The sequence below is a fragment of the Magallana gigas genome, chromosome 4 (assembly GCF_963853765.1).
Source record: "Magallana gigas chromosome 4, xbMagGiga1.1, whole genome shotgun sequence".
NCBI classification, from domain to species: Eukaryota; Metazoa; Mollusca; class Bivalvia; order Ostreida; family Ostreidae; genus Magallana; species Magallana gigas.
Window position 1 is genome coordinate 11,039,304 of NC_088856.1, and position 9,254 is coordinate 11,048,557.

Genomic DNA, 9,254 nt, shown 5'->3' on the forward strand with positions numbered 1-9,254 from the left:
TGTTTGGAAATCAAATTCATTAATCTTATTAATTCTAGGATGAAGTGATAAATTGCGTTTATATTTAACATCGATCGTAAATAATTCTTTTAGAATAGGTTGGGGCACATGTACTATCAATGATCTTCGTACATATTCATATGCATTGTTTATTTGTACTCATTTAATTGAATTGATCTTTGATTACTTGAATTCATGATGGTTTTGTTTTATCATATTTAAGATGTACGTATATCAAGGGATTTTTTTTTATTTCGAAGTTGTCGACGTGCAATATAAAAGCGTTGTTTTAGCAGTTTTACAACAGTGTGCATTATATTTACAAATTTAAGAAGCTTGCAATTGTCATACTTATTATATAAACAATTGTACAGCCCCCTACCCCACCCCCTGATGCTACGTGCCTGTATTCATGGTCATATTATTTTCTATAAATATCATAGTGAATTCATAAAAAAGAATCAAGCCTTATCCCAGCATCTGAAAATGTCTAAAATCAACAGTGTCTATGAATCAAACTTCTCATTCTTCAGACGTATTGGGGCATATCCACTGTACCTTGTCCCTGTATCCTCTAAATATTTGACGTTTACACGAACATTGAAGTTAATTTCTATGTATTGTTTCGTTCAATTACTATGTAAGATTGTGCCTCAATATCATCTACAATGCATTTAATTGTCACATATTTGGTTTCAGAAACCTCTTATATATGCCGCTTTGATATAAACTGCTTTTCTCTAAAATTTCATTATGTTAAAAAGTGTATAGGCATTTGTTTTACATTTATTAATATAAAATGTCATGAACAGCTTGAAATATGCACATTCAGTGATAAAGTATAACATGCGTACTTTCGGGTACTACATGTTCTTTGAATTGGAAAATTGATCCACCACATATAATCAAAGCAAAACAAAATACGATATGCGCATGCTTAGTACTCGGCGGAGATGTCTTAGTTTTTCGACTTTTAAACCCTAACTTACGCCTCTTTCAGAAACGCAACTTAGACCCGACTAAATATTGGCGTAACTTTGTAAGTCGGACTAACTTAGGCCCAGATTTACGCCTTTTTGAGAAACGGGCCCCAGGTGTCTTCAAATGCCCCGTACATAATGAACACAACCGATGTTATGATTGTTTTAAAATTTTGGAGTAAATAAATTATAACCCAAATAAAAATGATATTAGTAATATCACCATTCAAAACCTTTGCATACAAATAGATATAAATCTAATGTTTCATGTAAAAGTAAAAAAAAAGAATAGGGGTCACATCTCAACAATTTGAGATATAGCATAATTTATATCAGAACATCATGAATTTCTAATTTTTCGGAACAATTATTTTGTCGCATCTGCTCGTGCCTCAATTCTAAAAAGGGCTTTACGCATATAGTATGTGCAGCAGAGGCGTAAGTCTTGGCGATTACCAATTTTAAATTTATTCCAGTCGAAATTAAGAACTTTAGAGACCTGTTTTTGCCGATAACTGATTTATTAAAGTTTATCAAAAAAGTTAAAATTAACCAAAACTAAGTTAGGTACAGTTTTTATAAATATATAATATACAAACGAGAGTTCTATTCCAATTAGAAGTAATTAAAGCACAAATATAAAGCACATTGATATCATTAATTAAATTTGATCAATAACTAGTCCATATTTATGTCTTAATAGAATGACAAAAATTATTCTCTAATTTTACAATAAGTAACGATATACTAAATTTTAAGCTATTTATTACAACTCCGCTCTTGACTTATCGGTATAATTATGTATCAAGTCAGATATCATGATATATATAGGAACCTGTTAATTGCTCGAACATTTATAACTGAAGTTCTATATAATTTTAAAGTGGGTCTCATGTCCTAATTTCCCTCCTTAGTTTTTAACTAAGCAATTTACTCTTGATTTCTCATATATGCAGATTGAATTGATAGATATTTATCACCGATAAACACACAAAAAACAACCTTGAACGGCCCATTAAGTATATGATTGATATGTTATGAAATTGACATTTAAACAACAGTGTCATACGTTTTTATTTCAGTTTCGTTTTACTTGTTACACGTTCACCAAACATCTGTTACAAGGACGGGACATGCACAGCATCTAATAGGTTTAACATCATTAACAAAATAGTGTATATATATATATATATATATATATATATATATATATATATATATATATATATATATATATATATATATATATATTACTTGCTAATCTCTAACTAATTTCACTTTTATAATTTTATAAGTCTTCGCCATGCGCTCGATGTTAGTATCTGCACTTATTTGTGTTTTTCACGTGAATGTTGTCTCAAGCCACGCTGTGTTTACAAATGTGGCATATTCAAAACCAGTGACTTTAAGTTCTGTTTATTCCGGTGTTCATGGTTATTTTCCGGGACCTAACGCTGTAAATGGACTCTTGTCTGACTTTGTCCATACGTTTAATGAGAAATCACCTTGGCTCAGGATAGATCTAGGGGCAAGTTTTCAAATCCATGAAATAGAAATGTTTGCCAGATCTGACTGTTGTGGTGAGTACTTTGAGTCTTGGTTTAAATATACTGTGATATATATCATGGTGCTTTTCATTCCCTTCACTTGAGATTAGTCAATTTTCCGCGAACATTAAACCATCGTGAATTTTGCAAAGGAATACTTTAATTTGTTTTCTTGCAACAATCAAACGAATGTTAGACTCTTCATATACTAAAATTCCTTTCTAGACTATTTGCTTTCATGAGTTTTGATTAAACAAAAATGAAATGAAAAAATTCAAATAATGCAAATTTTTATTGCCCATAAAAATATATCTTTATATAAATACGATTTTTGGTGAAATTAAAACCACCATGAAAGGCACTTACACAGCAAACCATGAAATTTTAGACACGTGGGAATACAGACTTATGTTAAAACTATCAATGATAGAACCAGAAACCTTCGGACCTCATGAAAACATCATCGGCAACAATACAAATTCTTGATAGAAAATCACTTTATGCTATTAAGTTTCATTTCATAATAATATTCTTATTCCTATTGATGTTCTTAAAGATATCGAAACACTGTTTGCATGTTGCTATTTTCATTATATGATCAGAAGAGTAAAATCTTTGCATATTTTCATTGATTATCTGATTGTTGTCTCGCTTGATATCTTGATAAAGTCTCTCTCTCTCTCTCTCTTTCTCTCTCTCTCTCTCTCTCTCTCTCTCTCTCTCTCTCTCTCTCTCTCTCTCTCTCTTAATGAAATTGAACATTAAGATAAACCGACTGAGCGATATTGATATGACGATATAATTTGATTATCTTCATCAGCAGATGATTTGCAACAAAAGCTTAATATCTTGCAAAAATACTGCAATGATTGGTTTCTCAATATTAATACATCCAAAAACTAAGATAATAGTTTTTAATAAAGCAGGCAGACTCTTTAAATCAAAATTTTACTTTGCTGATGTTGAACTTGAATGTGTCTCTGAATACAAATACTTAGGTGTGTCATTTTGTTCCACAGGCTCATTCTCCCTTGCTCAAAATCAGCTGTATCAAAAAGCCTTTTAATCATTTTACAAACTTAAAAAGGATGTTATTTCTCTGAATCCGGACATCAAAACCACAATTCACATTTTCGATCATACTATTTAACCTATTTTATTGTACATAACGGAAATTTAGTATTTTAATTCATTTGCAGAAAAATTCAGATCTCTGGTTGTGCAGTGGACAACATTTATTGCAACACACTTTGTGACAAATTGCATTTTTAGTTTTGCAAATCAATACTTGGTGTGCATAAATATGCAACAAACTTTGCTGTTCTATCTGAACTGGGAAGATTTCCCTTACACTCTGATATCATAAGATATATGTTAAGTTATTGGTACAAACTTGAGAACCAAAGTCAATCCTTTCCACGTTTGTATAATGCTTATTGTGAATCAAAACAGTTGTTTGAACAGAATACTCCCCCCTGGTATGGCTCAATTTAATTTTTAACTAACAGTATTGATAGCAGAAAAAGTCTGCTGTCAGTAACAATACAAAAATTTAAAAAGGCACTTAGAGACTGTCTACTTAAATACTATATTAAAGAATGGAATTCTAAATTCACTGTACACGCTGACAAAAAACAAAGTTGCTACAGGCACTGTTTAGCAAAATTTTGGCCAAGAGAACTACCTTAGATTACTTAAACATTTTGAGCAGAGGAGAAGTTTAACTCTTTTTCGCATTTCCGCTCAATGACTTACATGTAATATTGAAAGAACATTCATCGACAAGAAAAATTCTGTAATAGATGTGATGTCAAATCAGTGGATAATGAAAACCATTTTTTTTATTCTCATGTGATCATACTAAGGCATTAAGAGATATTCTTTACAATTTAGCTAATGATTCTTGTAAAAAAAAATTAATACATGAACTATGACTAAATATTATACTGGCTTATGACAAATGAAGATTTACAAGTACTTGACAATGTACAACTCAGTGAAATGATTCTTTAAGGTGGAATATAATGGTTATAGTTATATATACCTATATAATATGCAATGTATTTACTTTTAGAAGGGAGGGTTGTTATGTTATGTATAAGCATACTGGCTTGAACACTTACAGTACAAGTAGACCAGTCTAATCGACTGTGCAGGCACCGTCCCTTAGTACTTTCTGTTTTCAGGCCACTTTGTTTCTGTATAGCTGTTGTGTTCACGCATTATCTCACACAGGTAAATGCATAAATCCCATACATATATTTCATTGTATTAATGAATCATTTTACATATTGTTGTAATATGAACCTGGACATTCTAGGCTATTATTTCATTCGTTATTTGTTATAATCGTGATATTATTTTTTAATGAATATGCCCTCCTGAGGGCCCTTGATTGGTGAATAAATAAAGTATTACTCTGTTTCTATATGAAATAAATTTCTTTTTTTTAGGTGATCAGCTTCACGATGTTGATTTCACAGTTGGAGAGAACATTCATGACATGCATTTCTGCGGACATTTTACTGGGCACGCTTCAACCGGTCAGCGGATTACAGTGTTTTGTCCACATAACACCGTGGGACGTTATGTACAATTACAGACCGTCAACGGAAATTCAAACGTCTTGACTCCTGCAGAAGTTCTTGTCTGGGGTGTTCGTGAAATACATTAAAGTAACTCTGCGATTTATTATTTGGTTCATGTTAAAAAAAGAAAAATAACATTCAAGTCGTTTCGTTCTATTTTCAAAATGTCTGATATTGAAAATATGTATACTGTATTTTAACTGGAGTAAAGTGGTTATTTCAAGTTAGGTGGTATATTGCCACGTCATCAACAGTGCACATTCATCTTGTATTAATTCATATGACATATACCCTGAATCGATACTAGTAAACCGTCTTTATTTACAGTTCATCAGTATTTAAAAATGATTTGGATATATTAATTTCAAGATGGGAGAAAAGACAAAAAGTAGTCTTGGAAAATGAATATTATAGAGAAATTTGGCAGTCTTCAGGGCCGGGTGGATCCAGAAATTTCCAAACACATACCTGTTTTTGCAAATCTAAATTTTTCCAATTTTCATTAATAATTGTCGCCTTAAGTCACAATACTTCTATTTCTTTTAGCTTATTTTCTTGGAATTTCCATACTTTCAAAGAAGAAGAACAAATACATTTACTTCTAATCCTTTTAAGTTTATATGAGATAAGGATATGAGATAAATTTTGATTTTAAAAAAGGAATGCGTGAATAAAATCCCAGTTGCTATGTGCCATTAGAAGCTTTTTATAACTCAATGATGGGGACAATGGTGCGAAGACCCCAGAAACTCTTGAATTAAGAATATTTCTTCATGACAACAATTTAAAAATACCTATGAAATAAGAAAAGCATCTACAAAATTAGCACTAAACTAAAAACTAAATAATATATAAAAACTAAAATATATATAACACACCATATCGGAACGTGGCAACTACATCTTTTTACTAAAGATTTAGAGCCCGAGAAAGAAAAATCCCGTCCGACGCAGCGGACAGTCTGTGTAGAAGAAGTTGTCGAATTTGATTATAAGTACTTTGTAAATATTTCTTTTATATAAAACAGTAAACCGCTTTTCTTGGCAATTTCTAAAGATCACTTAATGGATGAAAAGCAAACATTAATAGCCATTCGCATAAACAACTGCCATAAGTGGAAACATAGGAAACAAAAATAATAAACGTTGAAAAAAGAAAAGCATTGTCAAATAAGTTGATGCAGTTTTATCACAATTTGCAGTTGAAAGTACACACTTCGGCGAATAAAGCGATGCGTTGAGTGACGACACTATTTGATGTAACAGGTTGACACATTGAATCACGGGTTGCAGTTTATAAAAGAAGTGTTTTTATTGACCGATTTGGTAACCACCCATTCTCTGACGTTGAACTGTACAACTATCACGATCATGGCAATGGTCCCAACCATCGATCTTTTCGGTTCGTATTATGGTGTAAAAATGACACTGTTTTTCATAGCTGTTTAAATAAGATACAGGTTATAAGTTTTTATTTTTCAGCAAAGTGGTCATCGATATAAATTTAACCATTTTTATTGAATTCTATGGCACCACACCCACACTTCGCCGGAGAAATTTCCTTCGCTTAGGATAGATCTGGGAGGAATTTTCAAAATACATTTAATAAAAGTGTTTGCAAGATCTGACTAAGTCGTAGTAATAACTAACATATAAATTTTATTCTACTCTTAATGATAACAGATTATGCCCATAGGCCAAATTTCTTACCAAAGAAAAAATTCCTATCCGTAGTCTAATTGCCTTATTTTTTTATTTAATTCTTCGAAAATTTAAAATAAGGATCTCTGTACTTTTAAAACAACGCTTGTTTGTAGTATGTTAGTACCTTACTGTACTGTGGAATCATTAAAATTCGTGGGGGCTTTTTTCGTGGATTGCTTAAATTTTACAGGTTCGTGGGGACGTAATTTCGTGTATTTTCGTATACATACAAAAGGAATATGACTTTATAGCCCTAATTTATTAATTCGTGGGGGATGTTAATTCGTGGATGAGAGGTACCCACGAATTCCACGAAAATTGGGCCACCAAGAAATCTAATGATTCCACAGTATGTTGAAATGCGTTTTTCCCCAGGTTATTAGTTACACGACGTCGATTAACAGTTGGAGAGAACATTCATGGCATGGAGTTTTGTGGACATTTTACTGGGCATGCGTTCAAAGGTCAGCGAATTGCAGTGTTTTGTCCTCATGAAACCGTGGGACGTTATGTACAATTACAGATCGTCAACGGAGATTCCTGCAGAAGTTCTTGTCTGGGGGTGTTCGTGTAATACATTAAAGTAACTCTTAGAAATAATATTTTTTATTTAATCACAATAAAAGAAAATATTTAATTTTAATCTTCCTTGTTCCAAGAAATTCGCCTGTAATTGAACCTTAATATAGTCTAAGAAAGATGTATTGAAGGGAAAAAATATGAAGTATATTTCAGTGCTTACGGGTCTCAAGCTTGTCGGTATCTGATATTTATTCTCATACAGAAGTGTACGGCATTCATCACATACAATGATCAAAAATCAAAACACATCGCATTTCTCCATAAAGGTAGAGTTACAAAACGAATGTCCATTAATTGTTTTACATTGTTGGACCTTCCGACAGAATTGCCTTCGGCTTTCGGTCCTGGGCGACATTTTTTCCTCAAGTCCAACAAATCATGTGTTGCTCTCTTAGCAAGTCAGTACCTTTTTAATTCAAGAGTGTTTATTTAGTTATTCTAGATTTATTATCCGTTTTCGTCGCAGACGTCTCATTAAGCAGATCTTAGAAAATCGTATTCACACATTGTTTTTCTGCTCAAATAAGTGAATTTGAATACAAATAAATATTTCTCAAACTTTGCGTTCCTCATAGTTGGCAGAAATACAATAAAATGAATTATTTATATAATTCACGTTACAATACTTATAAGTGGAGGGAAATTATCGTACTTATATTTTGTTAAAAAAAAATTGAAATTTAATGTTGAAACCGTATTCAAATTACATTTGAGTGGTTATTTTAAGTAACGTAGTATATCGCCATCGGTACTAATTGTACTTAGGTTAGCTCTGTCAAGAAATGTTTGTAAGGAACAATTGACAAGTTATTATTCTGTTTCCTAAAAATACCTCGAATCACGTGGTAAAGGCTACATCAGTCCGTTTTTTTAATCAAACCGCAAACAAGTACAAGTGTATTTTATGCAAATGTGTTGTTACCGCCAATACTGCAATTAGTCATATCTATGCTGGTACTGCAGTTAGTCATACCTGATCTGACGTCATCAGTTTTTGAGCTCAATATCTTTGTGTGTAGAGCCCGTGAACTTGTGTGAGGCGGGCTCATGTCTTCAATCATTTTGAACTGAATGTACTTTTCTATGGAGGAAACTACTTAATTGGTGAGTGTTATGATATATGTATATCGTTAGAATGTTTTCCAATGCATATGTACATTGTGCAGTAGAATTATATTACAGTACATCTGATAATTCTCATACTTTAGTGTAGGTATAAAGTTACTATTTATGCATATGCATGGATATTTCAAGGTCATTATTAATGATATATTGATAAAGCTATATAGAGGTGCTTATATGTAATTATGAGGCATGTGTGCAACTTCGCTGGATTATGTTAGGTTTATAATTGATATATTACGGGAGGAAACTCCATTTGCAACATGTATAATATCATTTGGTTGTCTAGAGTTATGCCTCTTTGTTTACATTTTTCTGTCGCCAAACTTTGCTAGAGCATTTCAGATTTATATATCTAGATGCATATCTTATTGTGACTAATTGAATTAGGTTATACTGATACATCAGATAGTCATACGTTCCATCATTGTCAACCATATATTTACTAGGATGAATTTGTATGTGTGTGTTTTTTGAATTAGTTTATTTACAATATTTTTTCTCTATTTTTTGTAGTAAATCGTCATTCGTCATTCGTCATACATCTTACATGTTTTGTCACCCTCCAAAATAAAATAAAGACGCATTTACAAAAGTGACCAAAGTTTCCTCATTTCACTGGCCAGTACATGTGTAATTACAATTACATGATTTCATGAAGTAACGGAATGTTACATAATGCTAACAATATTCCATATTTTGTTCACAATCATACAATCAAAACGAATAGAA

At 31.8% G+C, this 9,254-nt stretch overlaps 1 long non-coding RNA gene across 3 annotated transcripts; it reads left to right on the forward strand.

Moving 5' to 3' along the window:
* Window positions 1-2,113: 2,113 nt before the first annotated feature.
* Window positions 2,114-7,455, forward strand: LOC109617343 (uncharacterized). Of its 3 annotated transcripts, XR_010712785.1 has the most exons (4): window positions 2,235-2,560; window positions 4,981-5,202; window positions 6,317-6,516; window positions 7,194-7,455. It is a non-coding gene; the product is annotated as an uncharacterized lncRNA (long non-coding RNA). The 3 variants fall into 3 exon arrangements; XR_004596855.2 differs by lacking the exons at window positions 6,317-6,516; window positions 7,194-7,455 and adding an exon at window positions 2,114-2,131 and having other exon boundaries at window positions 2,276-2,560; window positions 4,981-5,338; XR_004596854.2 differs by lacking the exons at window positions 6,317-6,516; window positions 7,194-7,455 and having other exon boundaries at window positions 2,223-2,560; window positions 4,981-5,338.
* Window positions 7,456-9,254: the final 1,799 nt, after the last annotated feature.